This window comes from Polypterus senegalus, chromosome 2 (genome assembly GCF_016835505.1).
Source record: "Polypterus senegalus isolate Bchr_013 chromosome 2, ASM1683550v1, whole genome shotgun sequence".
NCBI lineage: Eukaryota > Metazoa > Chordata > Cladistia > Polypteriformes > Polypteridae > Polypterus > Polypterus senegalus.
In genome coordinates, this window is record NC_053155.1 from 167,896,828 (window position 1) to 167,919,535 (window position 22,708).

Below are 22,708 nucleotides of genomic sequence, written 5' to 3' on the forward strand. Positions count from 1 at the left end.
CTTGGAAATGTACTTCTGTATACTAACTATAGTTAGTTATTTTGTTAAGGGCATTGATGAGTGCCAATTTGTCAGTCTTTTGTAAAGCATCACACATAAAGCATAACAAAATCTGGATTGTTCACCACTCAACTCTCCTTATACCTGCTCAGGTAAAGCAGATACCACTTCCGTTTGTCCAATTATAATGAAACTTTATATCTGTGTGTTTCTTACAAAATTTCAATCTATTATCTTTGTTTATAATGCAAGTCTATATAGTATAGAACTACTTTCTGTAATCTGATCAAACTGAAATTTCACATCTGATTGTTTTTTGTGGTCAGTAATATACCACTTCCAGTCACCTGATCAAGGTCAAATTTTATATCTAACGATAAGTAATGATCATAAAAATTTTTAATTATTTATCTCTATTTATATAATGGTATTAATGCATATGTAATAGGGCTGATACCTATTAAGATGTAATTTCCGGTTATCCGATTAAGGTGAAATTCTATACCTTTGTGTTTCTTACCCTAACTAATGACAATATAAAATTTCAATTATGTTTCTCTTCTTATAATGCAATTTTACATGAAAAACTACTATGCAAAATTTCAATCAATTGCTCATTTAAACTATGTACCAGTTTATTTGAAAAAGTTTGAAATCTTTTCAGGTAAAGTACCACTTTTGGTTGACATATGTTGCTCAAAAGTTAATAGAAAACTTAACATTTTCATATAACACCCATATGCCAAATTTAATTTTTTTTCATATACCTCAAAGCGTTCTCAAGTTATTGTTTTTCTGAAAAAAAAAAAACACATAGACACACACACACACTGCGTATACAAGAAAGTAAAAAGTTTACCAGTCTTAGTATTCCAAAGTCACATTTTAATAAGGAGGCCAGTGTGATACAAGTCCTATTGGATATTGGACTTTTAAGAGGACAGTAAGTTCGATGCACATTTTTTTGTAATATTAAAAAGGCAAGTTAACAGGGGGATATTATAGACATGGGGGACTTTAACTACCAGAATATTTACTAGGATAACCTTACAAATAGTAGAGCACAGGGGTAGGAGCTATTAGAAGTAATTAGTGACTCATTTTAATATAATATTTTAAAGCATCAACACAGGGGAATCCTTTCCAGATTTAGTATTTTGTAATAACCAAGATAGAATTGAGGGTGTAGAGGTGATTGAACCACTAGGGTCAAGAGACCATAATATAATACAGTTCTCAGTGTTTTGGAAGAGTGTGAATGCAATGACTAAAACTGTTAAGTTTAAGTTTGGTAAGGTAAAGTCTAAGTAAGATAGACTGGAATAATCTTTTAAGTGTAGAGAAAGTTGAGGAACAGTTGAACAGGTTTAAAATTGTTTTATATATAATGCAGGACAAATGGCGACACGGTGACACAGTGGTAGCGCTGCTGCCTCGCAGTTAGGAGAACCGGGTTCGCTTCCCGGGTCCTCCCTGCGTGGAGTTTGCATGTTCTCCCCATGTCTGCATGGGTTTCCTCCAGGCACTCCGGTTTCCTCCCACAGTCCAAAGACATGCAGGTTAGGTGGACTGGCGATTCTAAATCGTCCTTGGTGTGTGGGTGTGTTTGTGTGTGTCCTGTGGTGGGTTGGCACCCTGCCCAGGATTGGTTCCTGCCTTGTGCCCTGTGTTGGCTGGGATTGGCTCCAGCAGACCCCCGTGACCCTGTGTTCGGATTCAGCGGGTTGGAAAATGTATGGATGGATGGATAATGCAGGACAGGAACATACCTAAATTTGGAATTAGTAGAAAATTTTAAAACTTTGCAAAGGGTTAATAAAGAATTAAAATAGAAGCTGCAAAAATAAAAACAGCTGTACAAGGCATATAAGGCTAATAACTACAATGTGAATCATAGGGCATATGCGAACATGAGGGCAAACATTAAGAAGGATAATAGAGAAACTAAAAGGCATTTATAATGGAATATAGCAGATAAGGCAAAAGATGGACTAAAGAGATTCATTCAGTATTTTAGCGGTAAAATAATAGTCAAGTAGGTGAAGTGCATCAGCAACAGTAAAGGAGAATTAAAAAATAGTGACAGTGAAATAGTGGATTCTCTAAACTTGCATTTTTCTGAGGTCTTCACATGTGAGAAAGAAGATAACCTCCCACCGGTAAAAGGGATTACTAAGGAGGTACTGAGTGACTTGGAAATTATAGAGGGAGATCTGCTTAGATTAAAAAGGCTGAAATCAAAAAAATCACCAGGACCAAATAATATTTACCCTCGAGTTCTTAAGGAGGTTACTGAGTACATCTGTAAATCTTTAGGAAGTTACTGTGGTACTGGGGAGATTTCAAAGGACTGAAAAATGGCAAATATCACTCTGCTATATAAAAAGGGTGACCGTGTAGATCCAAGCTACTATAGGCCAGTAAGCTTAATGTGAAATTCAGGAAAATTAATGGAAGGAATAATTAAGGATAAGATTGAGCAACACAGGGCAAGAACAGAAGTTTTGTTGCACAGTCAGCATGGCTTCAGAAGAGGGAAGTCTTATTTTACCAACATGCTGGAATTCCATGAGGAAGCATCAAAGTGGAGTGTATATTATTCATCTTAACTTTCAGAAAGCATTTGATAGGGTGTTACATGAGAGGTTGGGCTTCAAACTAAAAAAAGTGAGAATTCTGAGTGGTGTTTGTACTGTATATGGGTGTAAAATTGGCTCACACACAGAAATCAGATTGTTATGGTGTGACGAACCCTATCAGAAATGGCTGATGTTAAGATGCTAATCACCTCCAATGCAGCAGTGCAATAGATGACATCTTGTGCAATAGTGTTTCATGTGCAATTAAGGTCTTATGTTGAATGTTTGTGTTCTACCTCATTTCTTCTTATCCTTTTGTTATATTTATTTATATTTTGACACCGCAGGGGCTACACCTAATTTTGTTGTATCTGTTACAATGACAATAAAGATATTCTGATAAAAGCTGCCATGCTGGAAGGACCGGGGGAGGGAGCAAATCCAGAGCATTACCTCCCCCGGAGCGCCAGGTGGCAGCGGTGCCTCTGACTCCTGCAGGGCTCCATGGGAGTTGGAGTTGCATACAGCTCTGTTGGGATTTGTGGGCGCTGCCAGGAGGTGCTGCAGCAGCTGCTGAGCCCTTATGGGCAGCACTTCCGCCAGACTTGGAAGTGCGTCAATGAGCACCTGCAGCACTTCTGGGTGCCTTATAAAAGGAACCAGCAGACTTTACTCTGGGAACCATATTAGGGAGGAGGGAGATGAAGCTTGCCTGGAGGAGTGGAGGAGAAAAGAGAAAGAAGAGGGAGAGAAATTCGGGTTGTGTTTGTGCTTGTGAGACTGTGCTGGGCTTATGGAAAACGGGGAAGGCGTTACCCACGAGAACAAAAAATAAAAAACGTGTGCCATGAAACTTGTGTCCCACATCTGCCTGCCTTGGTGGTCCATTATATATATTATATATATATATATATATATATATATATATATATATATATATATATATATATATATATATATATATATATAAAGAGAGGGAGAGAGAGTGCCATATAGTGTAAGCTAATACAAAATAATCCAATTTACAAACTATAATAAGATGTTTGTTAAATGAAAACTAGCATAAAAATCAAACAAGTTTTTTAAGATCACAAATGATAAGTATTTTTGTAATTTAGAAAAGCCAATGCTCCTTTTCCTAGTATTTTTCTCTCTAAGACAATGTGAAAAGATAAAATTTAAAACTACTCTCATGATATGTGTCCTCTGCTGACAAGAGAACACTCACAGTTCCATTTATGTGATGTATAAGTAATATAAGTAAACAATAGCTTCAATGAGACTGTTGTGAAGTATTAAACTAATCACTATTCACAATTTACTAGCCAATTGGAGAACAGCATGCAGCATGTCCAGAAGTGGATACAAATCACCAGTGGCACAGAAGAGGGACAACTGGATTCCAGTACAACACACTGCATGCTGGATGGACATGTTAGTAAGAATTTCACTGTACTTTATACAGATGACAGTACTACTGCTACTATGCTCAGGTTGGAAATGCTGCAATGGCTCAAACTCAGACCTATATTAATAAAATAGTTAACTGACTCATATTTCACACAGATAGTATGCATTGCAGATCCTTACACACATTTGAGTAGCACTGAAATTGAGAGAATAATTCCAGTACATTTCAATAGCACAAAAAAAAAACCCTGATACTTTAGTCCTGTGCCCGTGCCTAAAAACACGTTAACATATTTTATTTTTCTGCATAATTTTCAATGTCTGTATAATTTTAATGTTGAAAAAGTAATGGGTTAAAAATTACTGTCTTGCTTTGCACGTTTTCAGGATACACACAAAATTATTTATTTAAAATACACTAAACTATATAATAAGCAAAATTTGACTCATTCATTAAAAGGGTGTAAACAATCGTTCAATTTCCTTTGACCTTTAGTGATTTAAAATTGTTTTGTTTGTCCTGTTTAGCACTTCCATTACTTTGCTTAATTTCCAGTCATACTTGCGATATTCTTACTCACTGCATCTCCTTCATTGCCCTTACCACCAATCTAGGAAGATCACAAACCAGAAAACTGTATTTGAATCACATTTTCGTAACTTTGTCAATAGCAAAGGGCCAGAATCAAATGAGTAGGTTTGATAACACAGGTCAGAAAAAGCAAACAAAAGATGACAGTAACTGTACTGAATGGATTTTCTCGTTGTAGCGGTGGGCTACTTGTATATCATCAGTGTCTCACAACCTATGATTTTAGGGGGCACCACAGAATGTAAAGAGCACACATACTAACAAAGAAGAACTAGCTATATGACCCTGTCCCAAAGCATAAGAATTAAATAAGGAGGATATTGACCCCTCTTTTGATTAGACTATAGTTATTCTATGTATGTGGCCCTTTAATGCAAAATAAATTAAGGCTTGAAAATGTAGTATAACAAGAACAAACTAGAGGACTGTGAGTTTTAAGAAAGCAACCCTGAATCTCCAAATAGCTGTAAATTGCAAAGGAATGGTTAAAAGTCTACTTCCTGCCAGTGGTTACTCAACATATAAAATAAGAATCAAAAGCTGTCTGGAGTGAGAACGATGAAATGTTGAAAGGGAGATTTTGTGGTTTAAAATAAACACGTCAGGTTCTTCCAGTCAAAATCAACGCAGAACGGCCCTAGAGTGATATATGTGATTGTTGCATTGGGTCATTTCATGGATATTTTTTTACCTTTCTTAACTAACCCTTGTTTCTGTTAGTAAATCCTCTTTTTAAAATCAAAGTGTGCCACTCTTGCTTTGTATCAAGATGGCACACAGCAGTGTCTCTCAATTTAAATGATGAAGTGAGGTATTTTGAGATATTGCATTGCCAACTAAATATGTTTTTTAGTAAAAGCAAAATATAACCAAATATTTTGGCAGCTTTTCAGGTCTAGTTAAGAATCTATTGAAATATATTTTACCAGTTTTATATCACAGCATGTATTTCCAAATACGTCATTTCCTCCAATTCACCTACTGCTTGAAAAATAGGAACTAGTGACACTTAGCAGGGAGAAATTGGTACAGAAAATGAATTAATGAAGGAAAACATGAAACAAATCAAGAGAACAGTCTGTTTTGTATAAGTGGCTTCAGCGATTTAAATTGATAAAGACACTTGAAGAATTGGATTTATTTAAAAATGAACATTTTCTGAATGTTAATGCTCTTCTGTTAAGAATTAATTTCTACTGCAGTCCACAATGTTCTACAATAGACATGTGAAAATGAGATGTCAGCTTTTCTAACATATAGTAAATAAACTTGAAGTCATGGTAACTTTTACATAAGATGATGTTTCCAAAATCTACAGGTAAACTGTTGTTGTCGAATATGGTATTATCCATTTAATTCCTCATCATTACCAGTACCCAAAAATGCAAATGTGAATATCTATGGCCAGTAAGCAGCAGCTCTCCTAATAGCACCCATGAGAAATGAAATGCTATGTTTTTTCACCAAATAAAAAAAATGTAGAGCTAGGACTCCCTGTCTCTACTGTACATACCTTCACAGTACCTCAAACGTAATGCATAGGTACTGCCATCTTTTTGTTTATATAAAAAGTACTGCTAATCACAAATGTGGTGATTTAAAATGAACCAATGACACCTCAGTGTGCAGTAGGCATTGTATTTATGTGTCTTAGTTACAGTTATCACTTATTATAGGTATGTGCACTGATAGCTTTGATAGCATTTATATTCTTTTTTATTCTGTTAAATGAACTTTGTGGTGTGCCTGGCTCATCTATTATCAAAATATTTATTTTATTCAGTCAGTCAGTCATTTTCTATCCATCCATCCATCCATCCATCCATCATCCAAACCGCTGAATCCTAACACAGGGTCACGGGGGTCTGCTGGAGCCAATCCCAGCCAGTATAGGGAGCAAGGCAGGAACAAATCCAGGGCAGGGTGCCAACCCACCACAGGGCACACATACACACACACCAAGCACACACTAGGGACAATTTAGGAACGCCAATACACCTAACCTGCATGTCTTTGGACTGTGGAAGGAAACTGGAGCGTCCGGCGGAAACCCACGCAGTATTTATTTTATTTCAAAATGGAAATAAATGTTATTGCTAACACTGTGCACTTTTTTGATTTTATGCAATTTGAGAAGTGTCTGGGTCCGATGCGAGCAATATATTTATTTTATTTCAAAAGTGAGAAAAAAGTATTGCTACTACCTCAGTATCTGTTCAGTTACAGTTTTTTTATTGTTTTTTTCTGCATTTTTTGATGTGCCTGTTTCAGATGTGACCAAATTTAAAAGGGAAACAATTAATAAACATTAATTGTTTTTCAATACATTAGTTTGTGTTGGTTTAAAATTTGTTATTACCTGCTGATAACCAGCTGTCAGGCCCAGCTAAATTTCTTGGTTTGCAAATCTGGGCCAACTGAATTTGTAATTGAATAACCCTGGCTTACAGGTTTGGATAGATATGTGGCAGGTGAAATATAATGGTCTTTAATGTAAAATATTATACGTAGGACGTAAGAATATTAGATTGAATAGAAAATTCAATAAATATAAATATCAATATAAATTAGAGGTCTGAAACTTGAAAGTATACCTAATGACAAAGACCTTGGAATTATAGCAAAATTATCTACATCCAGACAGTCCAGTCTCCTGAAATATTATGTTCAGTTTTGGACAATGCAGCTCTAGAAAAAGTCCAAAAAAGAGTGCCTAGGCTGATTCCGGGTGTTAGACCAAGATCTTTGGTCAATGAGGAGAGATTGGAGAAGTTGAATCTTTTCATTTTAAGCAAATAGAGATTTAGAAAGGACATGATTGAAGCGTTGAAATTTGAGAAGTTAACTAGTACAGTACATCCCTGCTGTTACATTAAAATAAATTCTGCAACAAGATTGCAGGGGGCAAGATTGAAAATTTGTTAAGGGCAGATTTCACACATATGTTAGAAAGTATTTCTTCATGCAAAGAATCACAGACACATGAAATAAAATACCAAGTTGTGTGGAGGACTTTAGAGACCTTCAAACCTCAGAAATCTCAACTTGATGTTATTTTGGACAATCTGGGTGAATAGGATGGATGAGTTTTTGGGCTGAATGGCCTGTTTCAGTCACAATTTTACTAATATTCTAGTATTTTCAAATCACACTGTGTAGATGGGCACAAAACTGCCTTAGGTACAGGAACTTATGGTTAATGGTTTAAGGAACTTTACCAGAATTAGGTCATATGGTCAAGACAGACCATGGTGACATTTTATTATATTCAGTGCACAATTTTGTCTCATTTTAATTCTTAAAAAAGTATTATATTAGTGTTAATTTTAAAGCAAAATACAGTCGATGTTTTTATTTATAACTAACAAACTAAATAAACCCAAATAAATAACTAAAATAAAACACATTATTTGATAATACTAAAACATAATACTGTCATGCTTTTTGACATATAAAACAGCAGCAGCAACAAGCAGTATTATAATCCCATGTTTTTTTCAGGATTTTTACTTAACAAAAACACTATCCTACTAAAGTTCTTTGGGCATATGTTAGAAAATGTGTTCACTGTTGGCTCCAGATCCACTTTAAGATTATAATACATTGTAAATGAGAGACAAAAACAAAATAAAGATTTGGGGATTCTTCCCCGTATACTGTAGGTTTCAAGGAAAAAAAAATATTCAAACAAGTAGTCATCTAAGACTGTGTCCTAAGAAAGACAGACTAAAGGAAAGGAATGATCTGGTTTTATAGCTGGAGGGCAGGAAGAGGCGGGTCCACAAATGGACTCAGTATGGGTGTTTTAACTGCTGCCGGAAGTAGGAGGAATTTTAGGCGGGCTTTCCTTCTGTGGAAGAGAGAGAAAACGCATTAGTGCAATTAATCAACCCCAGACTCTGCATCTTACTCCCACCTAAGCCCTTATACTGCTTCCCATGCACATGTGTGTGACAACATGTCAATACTGTGCCAATACGTAAAATGCCACATTTTCCCCTTGGAATAAGTTTGTTCTATCTATCTATCAATGGCCAGTCTCTCCTCCTCCAGTTTCTGAACTCCTGGTGAGGTCATTCTGGAGATGAGTGGTCATCTGTGTAAAATTCCACTGCAGCCATGATATCTGTTTTAACATCTTTCTGGCATTGGACAGATGGAACTAACCCAAACAGGGCTGACAAGGTGATGAACAGGAATGTAAATTGGGCATCAAACTCGGGAATGATGCGTTTTGAGAAGACGAACAACCATATTTTGCTTGAAGCAGTCTTCTAAATTTTCTTTAGGAGCACTTTCCCTTCACATTTGTCTGCCAGTGAGTCTGGGATGATTTTTCCAGGTTCTTGGTTGACTTCAGCAGCAAACTGTCCAGAGTGCTAGTCTTCATCAACTACCTCATGCAGACTGATAAGGAAGCTCTCCACCTCATCAAACATACTTAATTCTTAGATTACATCAAGTGATGTATTTTGTACTTTAACAGTTATACCTGAAAAATTAGACAATTACTGGCAGACAATAAGGGTGGTGAGAATGAAATGAAAATCTTGAAGTCTAAACAGAAGACCCATGGCCTCTACTTTGTTCTTTCCCTCCTACCCAAGTGTTACCACTTTGCTGTACTGTTCAGTGTGAAGATTAAGGGAAAGGGCTTCTAGAGCTTTCACTATGTACATAAAAGCATTGTAGAAGTGGCTGTATGCATGGTATCAAGCAGCCTTACTTACATGATAGATGTCAGCCAGTGGTTTTCTCTTGCACAACTACTGCACTTTCCAAGATCTTAGTCAACACATGTGCTTTTATGGAGCTATTTTTGAAAAACATGACCATGGACTCAATTTACTTGCACCATTGTTGCCTTTCCCTCTGCAGTTGGTTTTATTAATGCCCAAGTGACTCAAGACCTTTCTTATGGCAAGTGGCAATGTGTTGCCAGTGATAACAATTCTAGCAATTCCTCTTTATCTACAAATCATATTCAGAATGGCATCAGTTCAGCAATGTAAGAGGGTAGTTTTACCAAAACAGAGTTAATGTCCACATTCTTGATCTCTTTAAAAAAGATAGACTGTATCATTTCTTTACAATGAATCTTATTTTGTGTTTGAGGTGAAATATAAGTGGCATTTTTCACCCAGTAAATTCATTAAAGACAGGAAATTCCTGGATTCACATATTCCCTGTTGCCTCTAAGGATCAGTTTAAACTTCATGCTGTGAACAATTATGCGCACGCATCATAGCTACCACACATTCTGTTTTGACATGTCATCAGAAATTAACTTGATGCATGCATGAATTGCAGTACCAGTCATAAATATGGGTGCCGTGTGTGTTCAGGTTTTGTTGTGTGATGTCAGCATCGCTGTTTGCTATCAATATGTGATGGCAAGCTGCACTGCTGCTCCAACAGGATCAATCTTTGTGCTTCAGTGTTTGATGACTGGTTCGATGCAGTGAAGCAAATCATCAAACTTAAATGCTCATATGGGAATGTGCTTTCTTCATCTTTTTCTTGCATGGGCAATACAAACATCGCATATTTCCCATCGCAATGACTCGTGTGATAGACGACTGGGTACCTTGCCCCACTGGGACACCTGGAGAAGGGAAGCACCCGGAGAGGGGCAGTATCTTCCCTGGGATGCAAGAGGGCAGCCCCCCAGGATTGCATGGGGGCCATGGAGCTTGGAAGCTCAACCCCTGTGGGGGGCCTTGACAACCGCTACAGAGTGACTGGATGTTTCCGGAGGCATGGACTGCAGCCAGAATAGGAACAAGGTACACCCGGAGTGCTTCCATGTACCCATGCAGCACTTCCGCCACACATGCAACAATTCAGGAAGCTGGAGTCAGGAGGCAGAGGACTGAGCGTGCGAGGAGAAGAGTGGAGGCAGCAGAAATATCAAGAAAGAAACAAGGAAGGACTGAGTTGATTGAAGTGTTTGGTGCACTGTGACAGGTGCTGTAAAGAAGACAAATAAAAGTTTGTGATTATAATTCCATGTGTCCTGGGGCCTCATGTATAACGCAGTGCATAGAACTCGCACTATAACATGGCATAAGCACAAAAGCCGAAATGTGCTTACGCACAGAAAAATCCAGATGCAGGAATCTGTGCGTACTCCAACTTCCACGTTCTTCCGCTACATAAATCCCGATCAGCGTGAAAACTAACGCGCCTTCTGTCCCTCCCCAACTCCTCCCAGAATTACGCCTCTTTGAATATGCAAATCAATATAAATCGTCCTTAAGATCAGCCTTCTGTGAAAAGACAATGGGAAAACCATGGGGGAAAATATAAGAATTTCAGCGAATACCAAGTGGAGGCAAAGGAAAAACATACTATTTGTTCAAATAAACCGTGGTATAATCAACAAAAGTAAGTTGATCGAGTGACATTGACAGTGTTGGAGAAACTTGAAAGCTCACGTTCACAAAATCGCACAGTGCCGGAAATAAAAAAGAAGTCACATATCAAAGTCGCCGTGAAAAGCCGAGTTGTAGCCCACTGTCTGAGTGTCATATGAAAGCTTATTAGGGTACAGAGTAAAAAAGGCACACAGTGGGGAAAAAGCAAGAAATGTCAACTTCAATCTCGTCATTTCCACTTTAATCACGTAGTTTATTTTGTCATTAAAGTAGAGCATCATAAACCAGTTTCTCAAATCACATCATAATTAAAGTAGCACGTTAAATGCTTTGTTTTGTATTTGATCTTCTATGTGCCTATGTGTGTGAATCACTACTTGCTTCTTAAACCGGCTCTCTTCCTCCAACTGGACACAGAATCCATTACATTCGTGATATTACAGCTCTCTGAATAACTAAAATACTGAGATGTATACGTGATATCATTTTCATGATGATAGGAGTTAAAGCACGTTATTAAACATGTGTTTCACTTCGATGAAATAATTTATTGCAGCAGTACTCAGAGGCGGCTTTAGGCTTGTGGTGGCACTGGGCAGAGGAAGAATCGGTGGCTCCTTCGCCCGCCAATGTCAGTAAGGTAGCTTATGCACGGTGGATGGCCACGTCCGTTGCAGACACTGCATAGCCGCCTCGTGCTCATGACACAAGCATTTAACTTTTGCCGAAATTTGTCGCTGCGTTTTTAGCTGTGTTGTTATTTTCTTTCTGTTTATATTCAATATATATTGGCGTAGCCGTCACTGCAATCAGTGCTTTTCTTTCCCCAAGTAACCGATCGCCACACAATCAGCTCTGTAATAGAAGTTAAGCCATCTGTAAGCTTAGCTACCGATTCTTCAAAACGCTTAAAGAACATTGAAATATCTTTGTAGTACATGTTTAATTATTCTATCCTTAACGACACTCCCAGTGAAGAATATAGATTTATTTAAATGAAGTTAAAGTTTTATCTGTATAATTTAACAAACATATTTTGCTGCATTTCACCTTAAAAATGATATCGTCATCATATGTAAATACGCGCTTTATAAAGTGGCTGAGGTTGTGCGATATTATAACTATAGTGCAAGTTTACAGTGGGGTGATTGTACATATAATTACAAACAGTTCTACAAGGTGCAATTGATTGAGTGCATTTAAAGTTCTTGGAATGAAACTGTTTCTGAACCGCGAGGTCTGTACAGGAAAGGCTTTAAAACGTTTTGCAGTGGCTGAGGCAGCGTGTCCTTGAAGCTGTATACCGATAATTCTCTTTCCGATCAGCTGCTGCTGTGATTTACACTCAGATACAGTAATAATAAAAACTCCGAGTGGTGCAGTGAGAGTAATATGGAAACAGATGATCCGCTGTGGCAACTCCTAACGGGAGGAGCTGAAAGAAGAAGAAGAAGAAGGAGAAGTGAGAGTAACAACACTAAAGCAGTTATGGTATTTGGAAGACTATGGCTATTCCCTGGACCATTATATTGTTACAAGTTAATTACAATCAGATGCGTTACACTAATAAACAATATGCGGTTAGTTTCAGTGTATTTATAAAGCCGTGTCATGAAAATAATGAGTAATCACACAGGAACAGTAGCACTGCTTTGACGCTGGGTGCCGCCAGTCTGCAAAACCGAGTGGAGAACTTGCGTACGACAAGGCATGAGGTACCGTGGAAAAGTGCGTGGCTTTACGCCAAGTGTAGTTTTTTTACATCGCGATTTGAACGTGGAAAAGTTCTTACGTAACATTTCTGTGCACACGCACCGTTTATACATGAGGCCCCAGGTGTTTATCTGTAGTCGGGCTGAATGTTCACACTCGATACAATTAAAGGACTCACATACTATCTGTATAGCTGTGTCCATCTTTTTTTTTTTTTGCACCTCACAACAAACAATTTTTATTTTTCACATCTTTATTCCCCAACTCACAACACAGCAAAACCGGATGTTGTTTTCTTACCATAATGATGTCTCACAATACCACTTGGTGGAATCCTCCACTTAAAGCACGCGCACAAGTATAAACAGTACACAGCTTGTGCAGCAGCAGCAGCAGCATCTTCAAGCACACGTGTCATGTATCGTTAAGTATATCCTCTACTTAACAATAAAGTGCTGCCTCTGCAAATGATGTTAGCAATTATCTATTTCCTTTGATGTCCACTACTCAATGTCTGTCTGACATAACTGAAGCCTGACAGTTAGGTGTTTCAGTAGACAGAAACAACGGCTCTTTTGAATGCATCTTGATGACTAGCATTGCATTCATGCCTGCTTATAACGTCAAACATTTCAGGCCCTTTTAACAAGTAAAGAATTGATTAATATTCCCATGTGCATCCTGTGACTTTGATTTGTAAAACGATCACAGCAAACACAAAAGGTATCATCAAGTTTTGTCCTGTAAACTAATCAAAAAATGTATTTTTCAAGCTAACTAAAATTGAAGAGTTTATATCCTCCAAGAAAAGTTGTTGAGACGATGGTCATAATTTCTCACTAAATGGTATTTCTGACCATCTGATATACACTGCCCTCTTTGGTTGATCTCTGCTGGTGAGTTTGTGGCCTGGATATAAAATCCCAAATCACTGATCATTTACCTTATCCTACTGAGCTGTTGAGGTGATAATAGCAATTTTAACTTTTACTTTTCTCTTAGCGTCACGTCTTTTGTTCAGTTCCTTTCGCACTCTCCCTGAAACACAGGCTTTTTAAACTTCACAGACTGAAGGAATTGGGTGTTTTAGGAAGAAACCCTGTGGGTTGTCCACAGACATGTTGACTCATTTGAGAATCACGTCTGGCCCCAGAAGAATAAGGGATTTATTACAAGAAGCTTTAAAAAGACAGCATTAAAAGACTACATGATATTAAATACCATATATTAGAAGCCTTTTTAGTTTGATATAAAACATTGTAAAATAACAGTATTGTATTTAGTGTCCGATTATTTTTAATGAAAACGTATTTTTGATAAGAGCACGCTTAACAAAATACTTTTAAGACTGTTAATAGTTGGTTTACAATGGACATTTAAACTAAGGTGTGAACAGTGATTCTTTCTTTTTTCTATTAACCATTCCAAGGAGTATTATTTTCAGAATATTCCACTTTAAGGACACTATACTGTAGAAGGCAAATTATTGCTTTAAAATTATTAAAGACTTGGCATTTTAGAGTTTCATACTTTACCAACACATCCAGTAAGTATCAACACATTAAAATATGTTGACTTTAGAACTCAGCAACACAGTAAAAAGTAAATATAAAAAACAAACATCCATACTACAAGGTATTAAATATGTGTCAAGAAAAGTACAAACAGCAATACAACAAAAAGCTTTGTACAGGAATATACTTAAGCATGACATTCAGTAAACTTTGTGATAATGGACTGTATCTGTACAATCAAGGTGCTTTAGCTGTTCACACCATATGCCACTTGGGAAAAGGAAGAGAAGGAAGTGCTTCCAAACTTGCTAACCTGAGGTTTGATGCTGTGGTATTGTCTATCAAATCAAAGAAGTGTGAACAGTTTGCTTTTGTAGACATGGGGATTACATAATAACACACAGGCTTTATGGGAACAGCATTTGGAATAAATATGTGGAACTAATGGCAAGTCATGGCCTATGAATTATTCCTGTATGTATGAATTTTTTGTCTTTTGTAGCTCTGCCATGATTCTTTTTGCAATGCTGCAAAAAAGTTGCATCGACTTACTAATGCTTCATTTCTACAGGCAAATCAAAGTCTAGGTGCTGTAAAGTATTTACCAACACAGTGGTTTCTTAAAATGTATCGTAAAATTGTTATTAGTTATTACACAGGTCAATCTTTTACTAGGCAAAGCACCTTTTGCAAACAAAACCTTTAAGCTTCTAAAATTATAATTATTACACAAATTGAATTATGATTAAAATGGCATAATACAAATATTAATTACCAATGTTGAAAGAACTCAAAAATGGTGCTTGTCTAGTTGCTTGTGAGGGCAGTTAACTGGCTCCAGTGTTGTGATGTATGCATAACTGATTTTTCTGGAGTAAAAGGGGATTGTAACTTTAACTACTCGGAGTGAGGCTCAGAACAACATATCTAATTCACCTCATTAACATTAGTAATTTACTCTTTCATACTATTATTTTACAACCAAACTATATTCAAAATGACAGTGGTACCATGGAACTGACAACTATAATTTCAGAACTGGAGGCACTACATTAAAAGCAAGCTGCAATCGGTCTCATTTACAAGTTTTTGGTCAGATGGACTGTGATGACCTGTAGAAGAACTCTCTTTGGGATTTCATACAGAGCAATGCTGTGGGCGCTGTTTTAATGCTATGTATTTTGATTGTTTTCTTTTATTGGTACTTAAGTGTATCACACATATTATAATCTTAGATTAGAATGATCAGACAGTCTATAACTCAGATGTTCAATGGGAGTAAGGGGAAACAGAGACAGCACACTTGACAAGATAAAGTGTTCTGCACATACTTTTGTGATTACAGCTTTTAGGTAGAGCTGTCACCAGAGTACTTCAGCAATTATCTATCTGTAAAATGACGAGATACAGAGCCCCACTAGGGACTTTTAGTATAAAGAACAACCTGCCAGTGGGTGAGATGTGAGGAACAACAGAGACGTCAGAGTGAATGAGACAATCCATTCCATCGGAGAGCCTTTATTCACCTGGACATTGAAGATGCCGTTCATGCATCAGCCCAATGGTTAAATCTAAAAGCTGACCAACAACATTCCTTCTATGACACAGGTGTTATCTTTATCTTTATAGAAAACATTTTTTAAGCGTTTTGGCATTGAAGCAAGGGTTATTATTATTAATGCTTTACATAATGACATTGCTATTATTTATTTTTCTATCATTGATTTCATATATATATATCTATATATAATCTTCATTTGGATCTTGATCTTTGTTTGTCCAGGAATGAATTAGAAGAAGAAGCACTAGATGGCAGTAGAGAGACAGCTAAAACATAGGCATTGCATTAAGAATCTCCTCCAGGCTTATACTACTGAAGCCTGTAGTACTCCAGTCACACCTCAAAACACAGACATTCAAACTAAACAAATTGTTGTGCTTTAAATTAACTAAAGAGATCTTCATTTAGATCTTGATCTTTGTTTGTCTACGAATTCCACACATGCGTAGACCATCTTGCAGTTTAGTACCTTGTTGTTACTCACGAATATCAACAATGTGCCAGAATAACGAAAGGGGTGGTGGACAGTGTTATGCTGGTTAGCTCCTGTGGCCTGGTTAGAGAATGAGATTGCCGAAGATAAAAGGTACGTGCCTACGTAACATATGAATGAAAGAAAGACAGTGGGTAAAATGAATGACAACATAACAGCACGTTCCGGAAATTATTATTGTTACTTTGTAGCCGGCGAGTGCTGCGCGTCTCACAGTTGTACCGTGGCTTGCTCACATGTCAGTGAAGTAATCCCTATTTATGCTTTAAAGAGCCTGGATACCTACAGTATGTGTCCCCCTTTTATAACCATTGCTCCGTGTATATTGCCTTACTCTTTGGATTGCCACAAAGCAACCTGCGACATTGGAGAAAGGTTGAGAAGACATCGTGAGAGGAAACGATAGCGTCGTGAAAACGAGACGGACTGTAAATGGACAGAAGCAGAAATGCTCCTACACCACCACATAATTACTATTTGGACAGTGATTCCGAGTAGGTCGTTCCTATTGAATCAATGTCCAAGGGTTTTCTTTTGTAATTTTGTTTCCCTTATAAAAAATCATAATGCTTTGCGATGAAGGGCCCAGTTCATGACTGGAAGCCGCGTTTAAACAGGGAGCCCTTCACAGACAACTTTAACATGCAACGTAGTTGGCATATACTAGTATATATATATATATATATATATATATATATTTGAAGCTATTATTCTATTCTAAACAAATACAACTTTGCTTTTAAATTTCTATCATTTGTCTGTATATCTTGAGTGACTGAAGTAGTAAAGTAGAAACAGGGCTCCTGATGTTGGAATATTGCCACTTTGTTTTTGTTGGTGTTAGCAGGATGAGGGAGAACGTCCCAGTAGAAAGGATCATAGTAGGATTAACATATTATTGGTTGGTAAGTGACTTTAACCAAGGTGTAATTCTTTGGGACAAAAGCAAATCAGCCTTGAGAGTGCAGGTTATACTTGGGGACAGCCATGTGTTGTCCATGCTGAAGCTATTGAGTTCCTATGTGGAGTACTGGGAAGTGACAGGCATCATTCATAATCAGTGCTTATGTGAATCAGTTTATTGACACTGAGCATAGGCACTAATTCAAAAAACTAAACATTGAACATTTGTTTAAAGCTGATCTCTCAGATGTTTCTGCGTCAACATTTTCCTGAAAAGTATGATTTTGTTTGATGTAGTGCAGCATGTAGGTGATATTTCTAGTTAAAGGGAGAGTGGGGAGACAAATTTTGCAATTTAAATCTGTCTTTATTTTCAATAAGATCATTGCTTAGTATACCTCTTGCATTGGATGGATGCGGTTTGCTTGAAGTTCTATATAAAATTATAAAGTTTTAAAGAAACTGTGTTTAATTATTATTATAATGAATATGCTGTGTTATTGTATTTACTATGTTTTAGCTGTAAACTCTCCAAAATATATTCCCACAAAAATGTATATTTTAAGCACCGAGAAAAAAGGTAAGAGTACAATTAAAGAATGGTTGTTTTTTGACACTTCACATTAGATGGTGTAGTGGAAGATAGTGCTAGTTTTATAACAACGTAGCAGAATTTATATTTATAAATGTTGTATATTGTTCATATTTTGCCAGGGCAATAGTGAAAAATGGAGGCAGGTGAGCAGGTGAAAGGCTGTGCCAACTTCTGAAAGCATCTTTGACGAATGAAAAATTTTCTTTGATATTGCAGTGATTACTGAGCTGATTGAGGCACATACACACACCAAATGTAGTTAAGCACTAAACCAGGCAAATAAGCAATGCCTTGAAGCCTAACATACCTACTGCTGTATCCTGTTGGTATGTGTCACAGGAAACACCTACGTACTGACGTACCCACATACAGTAACCCTTCCTTGCAAAGCTGCAGTCTTAACAGTTAAATGCAACTGTCTTAGCCAATCACTCTTTCTCTCCTCCGCTCCACTAATGCTCTTATGATCTGCAACTTCTTCACCAACTCCTACTTGTTCTCTCCCTTTGACAGTCTCCACCCAACTTCCTACATCCTTTCAAAAATTTTCAAAACAATAATTGCCTCCAGTGCAACTATATAACATAATAAAAAAGATCATTGCTTGGTGATAGCTTCATTTCACAAAAAAATTATAAAACTGTAAATCACTGAAATTCAAAACTGTTTATTCTTGACTTTTTTGCAAAAAATTGTTTAGAAATCCTTTATGTGGGCTAGATTATTCTGAACTGATAAATGCTGCTATGAATTACACTACATGAATCATAAGAGGATAAACATTGTCAAACACGTGTGAATAGGAGGCAGTCAATGGGCTCGAAAGATGATACTTTCATGTTGGACCAAGGGATGGTAGCGTGCACTAACCCTTTCTCTCATTCTTCTGCAGACCACCTAAGGGAAATCCTGCCTGAGCCTGTCAACATCCCTTCCTGCGCCCCGACTATAAAAACACCACCTTGCTATCACTGAGTCAGTACTGTTTTGAACTCAGTCTGGGGAGACCTTTAATCACTGCCTTTTTTTCATTTTGCTTCAAGTATATGGGGAGGTTACCCCAAACCTTTTTCTGTCTCGTCTTATCTTTTACAACATATTGTACCGACCTTCCATGTGGGTAATAAAAGAAAGGAGGAAAGTGTGCATTACTGAAATAATAATGTAAGAGTCAATCTTAGAAAGTTAAAGTTTTTAGTTAAACTCATATTAATGTTTGCTTAATTTGAATAGAATACAAATTTCTTTCATAATTATAACTTATGGTACAGTCTTTTCCCCCTATAAGTTAGTAAGAGATAGAACCTTCTTACTATAACTGAGAAACAGTGTGATAATAAGCTTAGTTGTGGTAAGAACAAGTCCCAGTAAAGAGGGACTTGAAAGATCCATTTTCAAGTTAGAAATGGGATAAGCATACAGTTTTCTGACCATTTAGAAATGGTTCTAAAACGTTTTGAAATGGTTCAGACATGTTAAGTAAATAGTAACGATTTGAGAAGTAACAAGATTAAGCTTATAACTGAACTTTTCTTAACATTAATTTTTCCCTTTTTGCTATTTGAATTTTCCTTTTTTGTATGAACTGTTTTACTTTGAAACTTAACTAAACTGAAAACGAAGATATTTTGTCTGTGGAATCATTTCTGCTTGTCAGGGTTTTGTTGAATCCCATTTTTTGAGTTGAAGCTGTTGAACTTTGGTAATTTTGGGAAAACGCAGCTACAAATAAAAAAAATAAAATGTTTTTTCTTCTTAAGAGTAATTAAATAAAAAGAGAACAATGTCTTTGAGCAACAGTATATGACAGAAGGAACATCTACGATACCTACTTATGTTTCTGAATGTTACTTTGTTGTTGTTATGGCCATGGCTCTGGTGTTTCATTTGTCCCCTTCAACGTTTACACTCCCATTCATTTCTCAATACCTCTTTGACTTCATTCCCTTTTAAACCCTTTTAACTAATGGTGCTTTCTCCTGTGAACCTCATTGGTTGCATCTTTCGGCAGCATTAATTTGTATTGGCTTAAGTACGCTTGTTGCTGACCTTTGCACTGCCTGCTGCTTATAGATGTGCCATCGCTCAGTCGAGACCAAACAAATGACTGCTATGTTGTAAATTAGGGTTTTTCTATAATTTTTACTAATTTCCCAAATTATATGCATTCATTCTAACATAATATATTATTAATAATTGTGGTAATATAAAAGAGCCATAGTATACATAGTATTAAACATGCAATTCAAAAAATGCCAAGGTTCTAAAGTGTATGATCACCATGTCAGCGGTCAGTATTTTTCTTTCTCATCAAGTAAACTATTCTAAGAATTCCTAGCCGGCACATAAATGATTCTTCTAGAAGTACACTTTCTGGCATTGCATTGCACTTGAAAAATAAAGGAAGACATGAAAAGATATACATGCATGTATCCAAAATCCACATCAACCCAAAATTTGACATAACAACGGATGAAGAGAAAATCTGCCAACTTGCTGAAAGGGAAAAGTAAAAAAAAAAAGTAAAACTACAAACTTCCACCTGAAGAAAATAAACAAATAAGGACATTCTGCCTAAAGACAGCCTCTGTGAAGGGGAGTACAGTGCATCCTGGGATCTGGAGGACCACCCATAAATGGCTTGTGTTAGCAGTTTGACATTAACACCAAACATTTTTAGTATGTGAAAATCATATACAACAATGTAACTGGGTTAGTAAGAGTTGGACAGTTTTATTGAGTCACAGTGTTTGTTAGTCAGAGTCCTTACTGTTTTAGAAAAAGCTCGTCCAAATATTGCAGCACTCAGAGACTGCATAGTTCATCTAAATGGTAGATCAGGCCTTGTTAACTGAATAAGCAATTCGCCAGCTGCTTGTGTATGTATTGTGATGGGAACACATCTTGGTACCAATTGAACTTTGTGAAAAACTACCAAAACCAAGTTCATTTTTTAACATTAGCTGTTTCTTATATGAAATACACAAAAGGAAAGTATATATGATTGGATAAAATAAACTATCCCTAAAAAAAGAAAGAAAACCGAACTGTGTCACTGGGCCTAGCTACGCAAGCCTTCTGTCAATTTCTAAAACATGGCCTAAACATTGTTCCTTAAGCTTTACAACTCTCCCAGCTGAACTTATAAACACTCTCCTACCTTCTCTCCAATACTCTGAACAAATTACCTTCCCACCAGTTTCCGCCTTTGCCCAAATTCCCACAAGGCACCAAGTTTAACTAATCTTTGGCATGAAGATGGCCTTAAACTGCTTTCTGTGATCAGAGATACAAGGTTAAACCCTCCCACAGCTCTTTAGCCCTCTGTTGCAATGAAGGTCCTCCTCAGCCTGTGTTGTCTTCTGGTACAGTGTGGCTTTATTGGCTAAGAAGTGTTGTCACCTCTGGAGTTCCTTCCTTAGACTCTGACTCTCTATGAGATGAGGGTCAGGCATCCCTAACAAAAGTTGGGTTATGTGAGTAAAATGGCAACGTGTTGCATGTTGGTCAGACATGCAAGTAAAATTTTTACTCTGCTACACTTGAGCACTTGCTCAGAGGGCAGCAGTAGCTCAGTCGGTAGAGCGGGTGGTCCAGCAATCGGAGGGTCGCAGGTTCGATCCTGGCTCCCGGCATGAGAATGCAGCTGTTGTGTCATTGGGCAAGACACTTAACCTACCTTGCCTGCTGGTGGTTGGTCGGAAGGATTGGTGGCGCCAGTGTTCGGCAGCCTCACTTCTGTCAGTGTGCCCCAGGGCAGCTGTGGCTACATAGTAGCTTATCATCACCAGCGTGTGAATGGGTGAATGACTGTTGTGTTGTAAAGTGCCTAGGGGGGTTCTTGAACTCTAATTAGGCGCTATATCAAATACAGGCCATTTACCATTTTACTACTGCTACTACCAATACTTCGACAACTAGAGTCTTTGGGCAAGATCGTTGTGCCCTTCAGAAGCATACAGTACATTTACAGAGCATATCATCTGCTGCTGGCTCCTGACATATGCAGACCCTCTTCAGATGTGAGTGTGGCACTTTCTTTCTCAAGGATTTCTACAGGACTTGACTCTGCTGTCTTCTTATTAGAAAACCTTCAATACTTCACAGAGAAAGGTATATGAGCCCAGATGTGTAAGTTTTTCCACCAGCGTAGCTGGAAACACTGGGTTTAAACCAAAGTTCTAATCAATAAACAGCAGTCTAACACACAGGTCTAATGAGTAATGTTTAGTGCCAGATAAGTTGTATTATTCAGACTACTGATTGGTTAATTTTATATGCCAGCTGGGGGAACAGAGGTAACAAACCAATGATAGTAGAGTCAATGTGAGTACTAACATTTCATATTAATCATAATACTAACATTTAATAATAAATGTCATCTTTACTTTTATCATTAATATAAAAATAACTGAATGGATAATTTGTTCTTGAATTCTACTTGCATTTTCAATCAAAGAGGTCAGTAACACAAAGGCAGTCATATCCCCAAGAGCAGGAAAGTGACAGTTTATGGAGACCTTGATAAATCAGCAGCATGGCAGTGGAAATTTAGAATGCTAAGTGCTGCTTTGAGGCTATGTGGTCCAGTGGTTAAAGAAAAAGGTGCAAATGAAACAGGTCTCCATTCAACCCATTGACTCACTCACTCAGTGTGACCTTGAGTGAGTCACTTAACCTTCTTGCTCCATATCATGCTGAAGAAATACAAAACCTGAGGTTGTGCAGTAAATTATTTTTCAGCTGCTGATGCATATTTCTCCCTGTAATTTCTTTAAAGTGCTTTGGAATCCATTTGGGATGAAATTCACTATATAGATGTAACTATTATTATTATTAACACCACTTAGCAAATGGACTCCAAAGTACTGCGGCTACAAAAATGGGATTGCAGTGTCATTTCACTGAGCTATCTATAGTTTTAGTTATTTATTATTTCTGTGCACTTACAAAAAAATTCAGCTTAAGAAT